The 18,058-nt window shown below is 38.6% G+C and overlaps 1 protein-coding gene across 11 annotated transcripts in view; it reads left to right on the top strand.

The window, feature by feature from the left end:
• E74 (transcription factor E74) overlaps window positions 1-18,058 on the top strand; it is a 266,595-nt gene that overhangs the window by 9,902 nt on the left and 238,635 nt on the right. For 8 of the 11 annotated variants that reach the window (XM_062672343.1, XM_038015616.2, XM_038015614.2 and 5 more), the window contains exon 1: window positions 9,798-10,104. The gene's annotated coding sequence lies outside the window, so the exon portion shown is untranslated. 11 annotated transcript variants of the gene reach the window in all.

Genomic DNA, 18,058 nt, shown 5'->3' with positions numbered 1-18,058 from the left:
AACGCACACAACCACAAACCCTGTGAAATCATATCGATTGAAATCTTATATCTCGGATTTGATTAGCATGGTATTTGTGTTAGCTCTCAAACAGGATTAAGCGAAACTATTCACGCTCGACAACTTTGAGTACTCGTGAGCATAGTAGGTAGGTATGTGGTGGTAGGACCTCTTGTGAGTCCGCACGGGTAGGTACCACCACCCTGCCTATTTCTGCCGTGAAGCAGTAGTGCGTTTCGGTTTGAAGGGTGGGGCAGCCGTTGTAACTATACTGAGATCTAAGAACTTATATCTCAAGGTGGGTGGCGCATTCACGTTGTAGATGTCTATGGGCTCTAGTAACCACTTAACACCAGGTGGGCTCTGAGTTCGTCCACCCATCTAAGCAATAAAAAAAGGTAGGTAGGTAGCTCTAATCAAAAGTTAGAAACTTAAAAAAAATGCTTTGTCGTCTGATTTGGGTTTTCGGCGTTGGTATGGGTTATCAGACAGACGGTGGTAATTTTTGTACTTACAGCGTTCCCGGTCAAGGAGTTACGAAGGCCCGTAGATATCACAACATGGATGTGGTATCTACTTTAAGATATGAGGTTCCCAGTTGGCTTTCCACCTTTAAAGCCGCAAAACTCCTTCGCGGCAGAAATGCTAATTATGGTTAAATGTGGCTCAAATTATATTCCACCACCAGTTGAATTTGATTGCCAACATTGTAGTCAATTGACTGTCAGTGTCACTGTTGTCAGTGTTATAATCGAAGTCCTCTACTCTATCAAACCATTCAATGTATTGTTGTCATGACAAAAAAATGTAATGTTTGTTGTCATGACAAAAAAAGGGGGTGGGATAACCATCTCAAACATACATGGTCTTTTTGACAGCGTTTTCATTCGAAAGCAAATTTTTTGAGAATATTTCCAATAATTTGATCGAAAATAATTGTAAATAGACATGCTTTAGCAAAAACCGACTTCAAATAGAAAAAAATAGATATTCCAAAACAAATTAATATACATTAGAAACAATAATCATCGAAATCGGTTGGCGTGATATTGAGTTATTGAGTTATTCATCTATTTGTCGCGCATGTACTTAATGGAAATTTAATACTTATATGGTTTTCTCATGGACACCCTTATCAGAACTGGACTACAAAAACAAAAAAAAATACGCTTTTATAGAATATCCAACTAAAAAATAGAAAATAAATTTTAATACATTTGAATTAAAAATAGTGTAAGAAAAGATGATTTTATTGTAAAAAAAAGCGATTTTCTATAAAAGAGTATTTTGTTACTTTTTTAAACTATTATTTATTATTATTCATTCCACAGCACTTTCCCATCATTTAATTCCGAAAGAACTAATAAGTAAAATTTATCAAGTAAACTATTAACTGTCAAAATATCAAAACACTTTGGAAAATACATTAAGTTTGAAGATAAATGGCAATAAAATTATGTAGTCATAACAGAATGCGATAATCTTACATAATCTCGGGTCTGATCTCTTGCTTAGAGGGCGAGAGAAAGTACCATCTTAATATAGAATTTGCCTAGTATGTACTGTAGATAATACATTCTTTATCAAAGTACCAGATATTTTTATTATGTTGCGTTTATAAGCTGATGGTCGGGTTAGTTTAAAGTGGTTATCGGAAACCATGCACCTAAGAACGTCGCTGTCATCTTCAAGCGTAAGTTTGAATCACAATTAAACCAAACCAAACCAAGAATTTAAATATTTTAACCTATTATTGTGGGGTACAATGCAACATATTGGAGTAGTCCGTGATAAGACCAGGACTCAGCATCGACACCGCTCACAGTGTGACTTTTTTTCTGTATAATGGTCGGTAGCCTCAAGAGATTTTTTTTCCTACCTAAGCTAATGGTCTTGAGAGACCATTTCAGCGTACCTTAACTAGTAGGTGAGCTCACGGGGCTCAAACCTGACGATGTTGCTAACACGAACCCTAGCAAGAGCCGTGCTTCGCAGAATCTGCCACCGGGTCGGAAACGCGACCCACTGAGAAGATACGGCGAAAAACTCGGTGGGCTACAAGAGGCTATTTCGATTTTACCTAACTGGTAGCGATCTCACGGAGTTCGTCTACCTTAGCAATCTGCCCTAGTGTGGCGGGTAGTCATCTTGCAACATAAGATTTATTTGACATTTTCAAGATAAGGTTACATATACCTACACAACATTCGACAACATTCGAACCGTTGGTCTACCGAGAAATATCACCCGCTCGGTGGAAGATCTTGCCTTCGTCGTAATCCCGACACTGGTGACCTGCGACGGAACAATTGCAGCCTTCATACTTCATCAATCATACAGTCATCATACAGACATTCATACAATCATCAAGAGTTGTCTCACAGCAACACCGCGACCATCGCAGCCGACTCACCGCGCTTCCTGGTCTTATTGTACGCACCTTCACTACCCCATCACGTCGCTACAGTCCATCGTAGCCCACGACCGGATCATCAACGCTTGGGGTCACACATCTCCGGCGTAGCAGCTCTGCATACATGGACTACTGACGGTGCTGATGCAGCGTTCAAGCTCGGTCTCGATTCACCGCAGACTTCGAGCAGCACTCGCACTTGCAAGCCAATCTCAGCACGGACAACGCTAACAATTCTCAGCACGGACAACGCTAACCACTTCGATAAAGCGGCACAGCACGAGACCCCTTTCATGGTGGCCGCCGGTAACTACATTCCCGATCCTGAGGACAGAATGGAAAGCAGTCGACGATGCCCCAAACACGTCATTTCGGATCCTCCCGATGTACTAACGGTGCTTTTAGGTACTTCAAGCACCGGCCATCGTTCTCGTCGAACCCGTCGCTTGCGACGAAGGGCTCGACGAGTAAATCAACCCTCAGACACAGCCCACTGAGTTTCTCGCCGGATCTTCTCATCTTCCGATCCGGTGGTAGATTCTGCGTAGCACGGCTTTTGCTAGGGTTCACGGTAGGCAGCGGCTTGGCTCTGCCCCTGGCATTGCTGAAGTCCATGGGCGACGGTAACCACTCACCATCAGGTGGGCCGTATGCTCGTCTGCCTACAAGGGCAATAAAAAAAAAAGCAACGTCGTGAGCTTTGAGCCCCGTGAGCTCACCTACTAGTTAAGGTTTCGCTGAAATAGCCTCTCAAGGCTCTTAGCTAGGTAGGAAAAAAAAACAACGCTAACCTAATGACACGACCGCCGGTCTCGGAGGGGAGTGATATGGCGGGCAGCCATCATGTAACACAAGTTACTTGACAGATGCCTGAATGTCGCTCACGAAATTTTCGACGAATTCTTGATGGCGCACGGATACTAAAACCTGTCTTCGCAGTAGTCTTGTAAATGGAACTCTTATTTACATTAAATCTTCGCTAGCCGTACACTGCGCTCCATCAGAACACAATGTTGTCACTAACAATATTCTCACACTTAATGAACAGGCGCTTCGATTTTCAGGTTTCACTAACTATGCGAACCCATCTTAGATGCTAGTTGTATCGAACAACAATTATACTATATTCCTCGTCCAATCGAAGCCGACCCGTGCGCTCTACGTCGATACGAGCAGTAATTCCTTAACATAACAAAATTAATTGGAAACTCCATTCGACCTCCGGGTACGTGCAAAGGTTGGTTCACACCCGCGTTCTCACCTCGCCTCCAGTTAGCAGCCTCACGCGTGACCTTATCCAAGGCTCGTGGTGCGATAAACTTTCGTAATTAAATTTGCAACTATACGCACTTGACGTTCCGTCAAGGCCGCCATTGTAGACGCCGCCTTAAATAAAACGCGGCTACGATTTTTCAGTCTAGACGTTTTTCTATTTTTATGTACGAGTTTTCTTTCAATTTTATTTCAACGCAATGACCTGAATCTTGTCAAACAAATAGTAAATAGAAAGGATACGCAGCGTTTCAAATAAGCGTAAATTTATAATCAATATTTCTAGCTTAGGGTCAGTGAATGTAGAAACTTAAAAAAATGCAAATAAATATTTGAATCATGCCTGATGTGCTCACGTGCATATCAACGCTTTTTGATCATATTTTCTGTGTCACAGTTTATCAGTTCTGCTGTAATTGCGACATCAGAAACAAATTTGCCGCGAATGTGTTCCAGATACAAAAGAAATTCAAATTTCTAATTTAAGTTAATTTACGCACGTTTTCTTAATGTATCATATACATAATAATAATATTATGGAAAAATCCTACGTCGTAACAAAATGTCACCAACTGTTATTGTTGTTGGCATTTCGTCTTTTTAATAATTATTAAAAACTAGCGCTACAATACATGACGCAGTTCGGCGGGAAAAGAATTCGCCTTGGAGTGACGCGCTTCCCGCGCTGTGGCCTCGCCCGCGGCCGCCAACGTTCGGCGCCGCTCGGTCGAGATCGACTGCATTCGGAAATTTACTGACTCGCGATCGGCCGACGTTCGGTAATTTTCGGGCGTCCTCGCCTCTAATCTATGTAACTAAATAGTCCGAGACAAGTTTAACTGAAAGATTATATGAAAATTTGATTTAAATGTGAAGTACAAGAAGGACAGCTTAATTGTTGAATGGTTTTTTAACATTCCATAAAATGTATTTACGTTTTGAAAATTAGGAGCTACTAAGAAAATACTTAGGGCTTAACTACAAGTTTAAAGTTTCTATTAATAAAATGTTTGCATGAAAAAAACTAAGTAGTGAAAAATATTCGGTATTCCGCCCCCAAATGGCAAAATACCGCTGTTATTTGATCTATATACCATATAAATGTATTTCTTAGAATCTTGATCGAAGTTTACATCAACTATAGTTAAAACTAAAAGTTAAATTAACAATATACGCTGATTAACTATCGTGTGTTTTGAAAGTAACCACGCATGTGAAGGTTGCCATGTGACTGTATAAAAACTCGTACCATATCTGTTCTATATGATTTATGATTATGTTTATTATCATGGAAATAATGTAAGTACTTGGTATTAGCGAAACAAGGGTTCAATTATGGCGAACATGCTTGGTGTTGTTTTTGTAATCTTGTAGTTGTCGTTTCTGGAGTAATAAATTATTTGAATATTTCGGCCCATAAAGTTTATTAATTCTAAAAGTCATGTCGTTTCGTTTCTACGCAAAACTACGAATAAATTACCAAATGCACTTTCATATGTTTAATTTTGTAATAATTAAAATAGGATGGGTACTTTGTTATTTAACATTTTTTAGAGAATGCATAGATTCAAATTATAGTTTTTTTTACGTAAAGTTATAATGTTTTGCCTTTTACGTTTCCAAAAAGGTAAAAGGCACAGCAAAACAGGCCCATAGTCGGTGATAATAAACAAATTTGAATCGGTGATGTTGGGTGCGTTACATTTAAATTTATAAAAGTTTCGAACGTCTCCATTTCCCTAAGCTGATCACATATTTTATACTGGAAATTCAAGACTGAATATTTAATGAATTTTCGTGTTTTTGGCGTTCGCTTCAAATTGAAACTGTGTACACACTGTGCGCTGGGCACTTGTAGACGTAATTCGTCAAGTTCTTCGTAGAGGAAACTGGACTGTATTTTCCGCGAAGCTATTTCAGTTAAAATGAATATTTCAATTTTATAATTGAACTTCTTGAATCTCTGAGTTTTTTCTTTACATCTTTTCTGGTAGACTAAGGGACTATTCCAGGTACACCCGAACGGATAGATGAGCTCACGGGCTTAACCTTAGAGAATTTGCTAACACTAAGTCTAGCCAGAGCAGTTCTTCGCAGAATCTATCACCGTATCGAAATCGCGACCCACTGAGAAGATCTGGCGAGAAACTCAATTGGCTGTGTCTATAGGTTAGTTAGATTCGTCGGTTACGACGAAGAGTTCGACGAGGATGGTAAGCGGCGCTTGAGGGTCCTAAAAGCACCGAAAGTGGATCCAGGGGATTCGACAAGACATTTTACAGGCGACGGCGGCTTTTGCCCCATCGCTTGGATCGGATACGTAATTAGCGGCGGTCACGATAAGAGGGTTAACTTGTCGCGCCGCTTTGTCGAAGTAGCGTTCTAACGCTACCTTAAGATACATAGGTATTCGTTCTAAATTTAGATCATCCTGAAGGCCTATATTCTTCACGTACCACAGTGCTCCGACGACTATCCTGCAGACACAAGATTGGATGACCTGGAGAGAGTTAATGTGTGTATGGACCGCGTGAGCGAACACTAACTACACTTGCATAAGTCATGACAGAACGTATGCAAGTTTTGTAGAGTGACATCTTGTTATGAGGGGACAATTTACTTCACTTAATTATGAGTGTATCTTATCTATCTATGTATATAAAATACAATGTATGTTTGTATGTGTGTTCACCTAAAACTCGAGAACTGTTAGTTCAATAGATATGAAACTTTGTAGGTACACACGAGTATATAAAGGGCGACATGACCACTCTGACGAACATAATTATAGTAGTGCCGGATAGGTGGCGCTGGTGGCAGTGATTTTTCCTTTGAACCAGTGTTCGAATTGATATCAAATTCTGTATATATACTTGCCGTAGCATTGGACCACCACTAATATGGTTTTTAGTGAAGCGAAGCGGACGGGGCACAAGCTAGAGTAGATATGTACTTGTTGAAGTGAAACTTCCTTATCGGCGTTGGAAAAAAATTTACCGTCACATTTTTCGGTTACGCGTCACATTTTTCCGTTACGCGCCATCTTTTTTGTATTCATGTCTATGATAATAAAATCCTTTTGTTTAAACTTTATCTAATTTAACTTTTTTGTATTCATGTCTATGATAATAAAATCCTTTTGTTTAAACTTTATCTAATTTAACTTTATTTAACCAATTTCTAGAAAGTTGCATGTAGATCATTTTTCGAAAAATAAGGCCATAAACAAGTTTCACTTCTTACGTGTGTACACTAGTACACGCACACATTTTTTTTTTTTACCTAGGAACATACTTCCTATAATAAGATTTTTTTTTATTGCTTAGATGGGTCGAGGAGGTCACAGCCCGCCTGGTGTTAAGTGGTTACTGAAGCCCTTAGACATCTACAACGTAAATGCGCCACCCACCTTGATATATAAGTTCTAAGGTCTCAGTATAGTTACAACGGCTGTCCCACCCTTCAAACTGAAACGCACTACTGCTTCACGGCAGAAATAGGCAGGGCGGTGGTACCTACCCACGCGGACTCACAAGAGGCCCTACCACCAGTATTACGCAAATTATAATTTTGCGGGTCTTCTTATCCTTTAGGACACGATGACTAGATATGTAAATCATCATTCCCTATGTACGGTTTCTGCATTTGCGGCATCTTGGCGGAACATATACCTACGCGAGTAAAAAGCTTTTACTGTAAAAAAATTTAAAGAAAGTTACGTGCCATTTTCATCTATATTGGGCAACGATTATCTATTGAAGAGCCGAGCATCGTTCTTGTCGAACCCGTCACTTGCAACGAAGGTCTCGGCGAGTAAATTAACCCACAGACACAGCCCACTGACTTTCTCGCCGGATCTTTCAGTGAGTCGCGTTTCCGATCCGGTGGTAGATTCTGCGAAGCACGGCTCTTCCTAGGGTTCATGTTAGTAACGTCGTCAGGTTTGAGCCCCGCGAGCTCACCTACTATTTCGGTGAATCTAGAATAACCCCTCGAGGTTACTATAATAGGTAGGAAAAAAAATATGAAAAAGTTTTAATAAATAAACGAAAATAAACTTGTTTTTTTTCAAAACTTTTAATAAATATCAATACAATATTTTAACAATAATACATAGAATGAATCTTGTGGTAACAATGATAACGGTCGAATTTCGATAATTTGACGAACACTAGCACATTAATAGTTAAAATTAAGGGACATAAAAATAGATCCAAATTTTTGAGTAATTTTGAACATATTGCGACTCGTAGGAAGTTAGTTGTTCGGTAGAAAAAAAAAACCAAGCTAAATTTTCAATTTTCTAATATTCAGATCTGGTAATGACAGTGTCCAGCTTGCCACCAACACCTGAAGTGGTGACCAGGATCACTCAGTCAAGAGCAATACCGACAAAGGAGAAGAATGACAATGTTTATCATGTTCAGTTTCTTTTATAAGATAATTTTTGTCAGAATTACGGCCCTTGGAAAATCATTTCATTGATAAAACGCATCATTGAAAATTGGTGACGATTATTTAATATTGATTTTCTGCACGATTGAGATACAAGTGAAGAAGCCTTAATATAATAAATAAAAATAAAAACCTTTTATTTCAAGACATCAGTCTCATATTGTGTTAGTATTACAAAGAACTTACGAACTATGTTAGTATTTAAATAAATTGAATATAATGAATTAATATATTGAATATAATGAGTTAATATATATAAATGAATTGCTGTTCGTTAGTCTCGCTAAGAGAACAGCTGGACCGATTTGGCTAATTTTGGTCTTGAATTATTTGTGGAGGTCCAGAGAAGGTTTAAAAGGTAGACTTAAGCATGAAAATGTTCGGAATTAAACGTCGGACGGATTCATTTTGTTTGTTTTAAATTTATTTTATACAAAAGTTTAGGTCTTTTATTTATCGATTGAGGCACTACGAAGTCTGCCGGGTCAGCTAGTAGAAGATATAATTGCTGCTTAATGGGTCGAGCATTTGCGTTTGGTATTAATTTCGATACAATACTATATAGCTTCTCGTAAAACTGCATCCACGATACCATTTGAATTCAGCTGCTCATCTCAAGAATTGAAATTGAGTCTCAGTTCCATTGGAAAAACTGAAGTCGTATTCTTTAGAACGGAACGCGCAAAAGCTTCGCGTTCGAAAGCTCACGCCACGCCCGAGGAACTACCACTAGTTACTATAAGTCCAGTAACTTCGTTGCCAAAAATTTGAAGATTCTAGATGATGGGCCAAGCGCTGGGTCAAACGTGGTCAACTATTTATAGGCGGACTAAAGCAATTAGTCACAGTATCATAAATAATTTATGCTTTTGGCTAAAGTCTCATGTAAGAGGTTCAATATTTTCGTATTATTTTTGTATTTTAATTGTCGTGTCAATATTCGCTGTTGGCCGGCTAATATCAGGTGTGTCTTCAGGTTCGCCCGTTTGATCTAATTTAAAATTTCCGATTATATTTTCTTTAATTAATTTTTCAGTTCCAAGTACACTTGATAAGATTAGCGTTAGTCATCAATCTGAAACTGGATGGATATCGCAATGAAATTTATCAGTATAATCTATACTCTGGTATTTCCAGCCCAATTATTGGGAAAAGACAAAATTAGGTACATGTTTAGCCTCAAAATTGTAACGGTTTTACGTTATAATCAGATTTTCTCTAGTCAAGAAAATCAATATGTAAGTAACCTTTTAGATTTTGACATAAAGCTCTTTCATTTATTTAAAAATCCTAAATCGCCAGTAATTTTGTTTTTGCCGACAAACATAATCGGATATTCGTGGAAAAACCTTTCATAATGTGAGGAGCGTGCCGCGCATTGATTTGGGGACTTTAGGCCAGATTTGTCTAAAAGTATAATACAGTATTTAGAATTCTACAATGAAAACACGTGCTAAGCGTACTCAGAAAACTTTTAACGGATTAAATCAGTCTGAAGGTACTGTTATGTAAAAAATTGAACTGTTTATTGGATGGGAGGCATTTTGACCTAATTCATTTTCGTCAATTTCAGGGTTCCACAATGATAACATTAGTGCCGTTGTAATAATACACGCGATCGGCCTCCGCACGCCGACAGGGGCGCGGTGTGACCAGTTCAGTGACTCGTGAGCCGCCGTCGGATGCGGACGTCAGTGAGCGACGCCCCGCTCTCACAAACAGCTCGACGTACGAGCGCAGCCTACAACGTTTTGGAACTCCGTGAGACGTGAATTTGTTTACGAGAACGAAGTAAAAAAACAAACCTTTGACAGTGACAGCAGTTTTGAGAGTGCTTTTTTGGAATTTTTTGACAAAAGATTTTTCGTTATATGCCAGGTTTTTTTTTTTGAGTTTCATGAATATTTTTTTGTGTGGATGTGTTGGAAGGATCAGTGAACCTTTTGGATTGCTTTTTGGACTTGGTAAGTAACAAAACAATCATCGTTATGTTCTATGTATTACTTTATTGACAAAGTAATCTTTTTTGTTACTGAGAAAAAAAAAATGTTGACATTGTGATAACATGCGTCAACTAAATAACTCTGTTTTAAAAATTCATAAGTAAGCATTGCATCGTTCATGTCAAAATATTTCAGTAAGGAGTACATATTATTAGCGTACATATTTTGGTAATACACATTTGAATAAATATATGTACGGTTTGATCTTGCGTTAGTTTGTTATTTTCTCAAATAAATTAACTAGTTGTGATACAAACTATGAATTATTGCACATATTGATTTATAGAATAAACAGAATCTAAATTATATTGTTTCGCTGTTTATTGTATAAGCTCCGGTAGTCCGGTATACTTACGTTTTTATTTATTATTAATATTTTTTCTTCATGTAATAAGTAATTTAATTTTAATAACAAAATTATGTATTCCACTTGTATGCTACATGTAATGTATAAAATAATATATAAAAAACATTAAAAATATCTACATTTCTATCAAATTTAAATTGAATAGACTAATTAATTAATAGCAACGTTTTTTCTTAAGTTTTGACCTCGAAATTGCCATCACTATTAATTATACTACTATAAACGTAATTCTCTAGAAAACGAATTTTCCGGCGAAACGTGAAAAGACCGACAGAATGGCTTCAGTGTCGCAGCGACAAAATCCTCTAATGTGCAACACACTTTATTCTTAAGGTCGAACTAAAATAGCAATTAAGGCATACAATCATCGAGCTGGTGTTTAGGCAGTGACCTTGCTCAGTTATCTCTCTGAATTACGCAGACTGCACGAACTATTGCCGAACAATTGGGCACAATTCTTAAGGGTTTTTCATTCACTCATATGAGCATTGTTGTAATAAAAAAAAAGTACGATGGATAATCTTTCAAAATCTCTTCTAGTCATTTCGGTCTTTAAAGGTAGAAAAGGCGTAATACGCAAGTAGGACTTCGACAAAGCTAGCCGGTAGCATTTACGTCTAAAGCTGCTTTCAGACTACACTATACTATAGTGCCGTAAGTAAGCCAATAATATATAGTACAGTACAGTGTGAACGTGTCCATAACAATATGGTACGCGATATTGTTGTGCTATTTACTAAATGCTATTATATTATAGCGTAATTTGAAAGCAGCTTTAGTGTCAATGGTCAATCATTGCTGAACCTCACGTGAGACCTTTGTTAAAATCTTTACCGTTCAGAGGCTTTGCCGTTTGGAGGACAGACTGTCGATTGTCAAACGTATGAGATTAATGTCAGGGTTAATGGCATAGTCGGTGTATTTCCTTAATTTTTCTCTAGAATTTTAATACTGCCGGTTTTTGTGAAGCCATACGGTTTGGTATCGTCAATCTCTCACTTTTTTTTTTTATTGCTTAGATGTTTGGACGAGCTCACAGCCCACCTGGTGTTAAGTGGTTACTGGAGCCCATAGACATCTACAGCGTAAATGCGCCACCCACCTTGAGATATAAGTTCTAAGGTCTCAGTATAGTTTCAACGGCTGCCCCACCCTTCAAACCGAAACGCATTACTGCTTCACGGCAGAAATAGGCGGGGCGGTGGTACCTACCCGTGCGGACTCACAAGAGGTCCTACCACCAGTAAAAAACACTTTACGTCCCTGTAATCGATTGAGATTTGAAGAGCGGGAAATTCTTCATTTGCAATCTGGGATCGATGTCGCATCTCGGTGTGGGTGGCCGCGACGCCGTGAGCCCTAGTGGTTACAGAGGTTAGTTGGTTGGGTGTTTTAGCCTTGTCAGTTGTAATGGTTACTAATCTTATCTCGAGGTTCAGATTCGATTCTCGGTCGCAGCCATTGCGGAAACATTTCGTCTGAGTTTACTCTCGTCTCCCGCCTGTGTATGAATCGGGCACACGTTACACAGACTACAATTGTGGCTTAATTGAATGTAGTAAATGTTTAATTTTAAATATTGATCATCGACCTGCCTTCTGCGACTTGTTTTACTTAACGAGGTCAAAGTCTGAGGTGTTTTGGACCTGATCATCGTCTGGTGAGACTTTCACGGACAAACGCGCGGCGTATAAAAGAAACTACAGATTAAGCCTTCAAATAAATAAAAGGCACGATGATTTGTCACGGCAACGCATATGTGCTCACGATACCAGTAAAACTCACGTGTGTTCACGAGCACTCACGAATGCTCACGAGACTAATTTTGTTTCTCTTTAACTTGCCAGTCGCGATCGCTGTTCTGTTGATATTATAAATGCTTAACATAGTCCACAGACATCACAATGTAAATTCCGATATCGACATGAGCCCGATGTCTCAATGGTATTCTAAAGCGACTGGAGAAAAATGCAAAAGCCAGTTATAAAGTTATGGTGTTCACACTAACTTAAACGCCCAGCGGGATACGATAGAGCTTTACAAGGTAGTCATAAAATGAAAACTCCTAGGAAGGCAATGTTAGACGACAGTGTTTTGATTTTCGTAATTTATCTGTCTAAACAGTTAAGGATTAAAAGCACCTCGCGAAGACTTGTTGTGCTTTCAGTTATTATGTACATAACGAAAGTGCGTAGTTTTGAAATTGTACTCCACACAGCTCCACGTCATTGTTAAACAAACGTCCCAAATGCGGCGGCCTTCGCTAAGGAATCGAACCCGGATCTGCTTCGTCGAGGAGACGATATAGTAATTTCACAAATTATAATTTTGCGGGTTTGATTTACATGATGTTATTCCTTCACCGTGGTAGTCAATCGTGAACATTTGTTAAGTACATATTTCATTAGAAAAATTGGTACCCGCCTGCGGGATTCGAACACCGGTGCATCGCTAGATACGAATGCACTGGACGTTTTATCCTTTAGGCCACGAAGACTTCAAACTTCGACTTCTGTTGCTTTAGTTATATTTAATGAACTTGTTGAACTAGTGAAGACACTGAATGAAGCCATAAATACTACCGTTTATTTATGCGGTTAGAATAATCAAACCGGAGACCACAAAGGCACCCCGATAGCTAGACTTTCAACTTCTAAACGACCCAGGACGCCGACTTCCTGGACTGAAGGTCTCATCTTCGAATATGACAGATGGTAATGAGAAAGCAGAAATGCCATTATGTCTATGTCCACTACGAAGCATCAACGCGACTCTGCTTAAAGGGAATATAAGCGTTACATCCACAAAGTCATTTGGTGTATAAAACTGATCTTTCCGAGTCTTTCTGTGACTTAATTCTTCGTTCCCTTTGGCTTAATAAACAGGAATTCTACTGCTATTAAATGTAACCTGACAAATCACTTGTCCACCGCGATAGGCAATGCGCCTCACCAAGTCAATGTGGAGGACTTCTTCCACGGCGTTGAGTCTTCCCAACCAGCACAGGGATCTTCGAAGAGTTAGGAACACGTCAATCCGAGCTTACGCTTGCTATCTCACCGAATCAAATCGGATCCGGACGCGTCGTCTACATCAGGATGTCAAATATCGCCTAGACGAAGCCCGAAATAAAAGGTGGGAAAGTTACTTAAAAGGACTCGCGCCATCTCACCAAGCATGCTGGCGTCTAGCTAAGACCCGTGGACAGATTCCATGTTTACTATACGAACGCCTTTTAGTTAGAGCACAACTAAAAATAAATCGTACCATTAAGGATAACAGTGTAACCGCAGAACGACATTGCAGCCGAAGGTTTCGCAGTCGCGAACTCGAAATATATTAAGTAATTCACCTTTTTAATAATAAGTGACCTCAACGTTACCCACGTTCAAGGGGACAAGTCAGAATGTCATTTTATAAGGCTTGTGCAGAGTACTTAACACTGGGCAGCGGCTTGGCTCTGCTGCTGGCATTTCTGACATCCATAGGCGATGGTAATCACTGACATCAATAGGTGATGAAGCTAGACCATATCATTGTCTGCCCATGAGGACAATAACAAAAAAATTAATGATAAGAGGATCTTTACCTTGTCATAGACATATATTTGTAAATAAAAGTGTTTTTGAACGTTCAACTTGATTAAGACTAGCATTCGTGATAACGGAAGTATAAAATGGTGATCCGATTTAAATTTAATTTCATTCTTAGTGATTAATTTAATAATAATAATTAGTTTTATTTCATAAAAATATATTACGGTAAGACTGTTTTTAATAATGTCTACTTGAGAGAGCTTGGAAAAATACTTAAAATATTTGTTTCATGAAACAAAAATAGTTCGCTTCGCAAATAAGTAGCCTTAGCTCTAGATATCACGTGCGTTTTCGCTCGGAAATGTATAGTTTCAATGTTTTTAATGTGATGAGTACTATTCGAACAAAAATTTTGAGATAAAACTTGACTGCACGTCAAAATGTAATGCAATATGTTTAACAAAATAATTAAAATTTGAATGAAAAAAATATGTTCTGTTTGTATACATCGGTCACTTGTACAAACGAATTTCGTGCACCACCATAAGGCCGTTTTATTTTACATTCATTTTATTTTATTCACTAGAGGCTGATATTTTATTGAAAAGATAGATTAATATAAGACTTGATAGACGGAAAAATTGGTTCATGGCCGTTTTTGGCGCTACAGACGCCGGCCGATACTGGCTATCTTGGTTTTAACATTTATTGTTCTTGCGGGTCAGCTGTCAACTGTTCAAATACCAATGTAATGAAGTCGTCGTGGCCTGAAGGATAAGAAAACCGATTGTGTATCGAGCGATATAATTGTGTCGATATTCGAATCCCGCAGGCAGCTTTTTTGAATCAATGACCTGTGTACTTAACCAATATTCACGAATGACTTCCATGGCGAAGGAATGACTTCGTCTAATAAAAACCAATTGTCTTGGAAGCCAACTCAAGTAGGTACCACCACCCTGCCTATTTCTGCCGCGAAGCAGTAATGCGTCTCGGTCTAAAGGATGAGCTAGCCGTTGTACTGTAAAACTGAGATTCAGAAATCGTGTCTCATGGCGGAATTTACACTGTTGATGTCTATGGGCTCCGTAACCACTTAACGCCAAGTGAGTCGTCCACTAGTTAAGCAATGAAAAAAAAAATTTTTTTATGTCACGTTAAAACAAAATCCTTTTTTATGAGCATAGATGCTGGTTCATTTGTGTCCTGCGCCACAATTAAATCATTTAATTGTAAAAAAAATTTAGTCAAAATTAAAAAGTATTCAATGTATCAGTCGATTAATAAAATGTAATAAAATTTAACATCATTTACATATTTTCTATGCTAATTATTTCCGATATTGGTGTACATGTTAATACATTTTTACGTATTCATGACCGCTGTATGAGTCGTATTTTGGTCGGCTTCCGCGAACCACACACAGCTGGAACATTCAATTAAAAATCTCCTGTTTACTCGTATTATTATGATTTCAGCCCACTGAGTTTCTCGCCGGATCTTCTCAGTGGGTCTCGTTTCCGATCCGGTGGTAGAGATTCTGCGAAGCACTGCTCTTGCTAGGGCCAGGGTTAGCAACACTTTCGGTTTAAGCCCCGTGAGCTCATCTACATGTTAGGGTGAAGCTGAAATAGCCTCTCAAGCATAGGTAGGAAGTTTTTTTTTTATTAAGTATACCAAAGTTTTGAATACTTTACATGCTCATGAACCCGGACAACTCTTCTTCTTTGTCTCCACCTTATCCCACTAGGTGGGGTCGGTACAGCGATTTTTTCTATTCCATTCTCTTCTATAAGCCGTCATCTCAACACTCACTCTTCTCTCTCTCATATGGTCATTCACACACTCCATCCGAGCCGCCATGGCCGAAATCGGCCGGATGAATCATCATCATCATCGTGTCTTCTTCGGTCGACCTCTTCCCCCTCTACCTTGTACTACCATTTCCATACTAGTCACATGCATCTTCTCTCTACGCATCACATGTCCACACCACGCTAACCGTCCGCTCTTTAATTTATCAATCACTTTCACACTTCCTCTGAGACCCGGACAACTGAGGTGTTTATTTATTCAAACTTCACTTTTGTGCCAACTACCATTAAAAAATAAAAAAATATATTTGCATTTACTGTTCTGTGTACATAGAAAGAGTTTGTTTGCCTGTTTGTTTATCAGAGGATCCATCTCCATGATAAGATGATTTTTTAGTTACTACATACAACGTATGTCTTCTTATTACCAATTTATAATTTAACACTGTAGCTATATAGTTTGTAAACTTAAATGGTCTCGTATCAAATAACGATAACGTATTATTAAATTCTGTTATTTTTCCTAATGTATATAAATCAGATATCATAAATTGCACGTCATCTCAGGGCACGGATGGAAGTAAGCCTAAGAAATATGACTTAGAAATGAAATGTAGTTGAAAATGCTTTGCGGACGTTCGGAATAAATCATTGGGCTCAAGCAGATTTAAGTACTATAATATAATTATAATAAGTAATATATTTTTAAGCAATATATTTTTATTAATATTAAAAAATTAAAATGATAAACTGAATATATATTAATAAAATTAATAAATCACCTGTAATTTTTGTTCGATAATGAATATGTGGGTACTGTGTGCATTCAGAGCTTTTTTTTATTGCTAAGATGGGTGGACGAGCTCACAGCCCACTTGTTACTGGAGCCCATAACTTCTACAACGTAAATGCGCCACCCATCTTGAAGTATAAGTTCTAAGGTCTCAGTATAGTTACAACGGCTACCCCACCCTTCCAATCGAAACGCATTACTGATTCCTGGCAGATAGAGGCGGGGTGGTGGTACCTACCCGTGCGGACTCACAAGAGGTCCTACCACCAGTGAACTGAAAGCAAAGCTAAACTGAATTTAGCTTTGCAAGTCTCATCTCTGGAGTTGGGTAGGCAAATAACGTGGAGGCAGGCATATAGCCTAACAGTATTATCAAATTCGAAAAACATTGCATTGTTGAGGCTTCAATACTTCGGTTGACATCACGACCATTCTTTGGGGTGACGCTGAAACATTTCTCCCGCATAAGGATTGGAAAATCGTCTTATTCGCCTTCAAAGAAACTCCACTACTGGTCCTGTTACTAAGGGACACCTGATTGTACTATCCGTACAGACTTAAATACGCGAGATTTTCTTTGTTTTTTTTTTGTCACGTTACTATTTTACAAGATTAATTTTGTTTTTTGATTGGATGTTTTTTTAGTTCATTGCGACGTAATATATTGTAAAGATACGTGATACATTTGTTTTATATTCTACTATAATCATTAACATATTATGTGTATATAGTTTGATAATATTGATAACAAATTAAAAAAATAGAATTGAAGAAAATATTAAGCTCCCAGCACACCGATCACTGGAAGACATAGGCGTTATTCTGTGAGTGCTGTAAGCCCACTTCGAGACATAAACTTAAAGTCAAATGTCCATTAAACTGTTAGGCCACTAAGAATGTTTATAATGGATATTACGTGTCTGACTTCATCTGGATGTTCATCGCGGACATAGTTCGCGAACGCGTGAGTGAATAATTTAGACTTCACTGTGCTTGTGCCGAATTTTTAAAGCTCTCGATAGCGTAAAAGTTAACTCAAATTTGTATGGACAGCACACCTAGCGGCAAACGTTCCAACTCCATGCCAATTTGCAGTTTACGTTTACGCTATCGAGAACGTTAAAAAACTCTCACTATGCACACAGCGCGCTGTCGGGCATTTAATGCGAGCACGGCGGGCGTCTCACCGCTTAGGCCGCTTCGAAAACGCTTCGCCATCTCTGCAGCGTCCTTCGAAATCACCATAAACACGTTCACTAGCTGTATAATTGGAGCAGCATTCAACGTAACGAGATTAATCTGTTAATATCTATAAATCAACTATAATTATTGGAATAGCAGTTGCTTCCGCGTTGCAGCACGCGACCGACGCGGCGGTTGTCGTTCGAAAGTGAAAGTTAAAGCA

The sequence above is a fragment of the Bombyx mori genome, chromosome 15 (genome assembly GCF_030269925.1).
Source record: "Bombyx mori chromosome 15, ASM3026992v2".
Lineage (NCBI taxonomy): Eukaryota > Metazoa > Arthropoda > Insecta > Lepidoptera > Bombycidae > Bombyx > Bombyx mori.
This window is presented reverse-complemented; position numbering and strand designations above follow the sequence as displayed.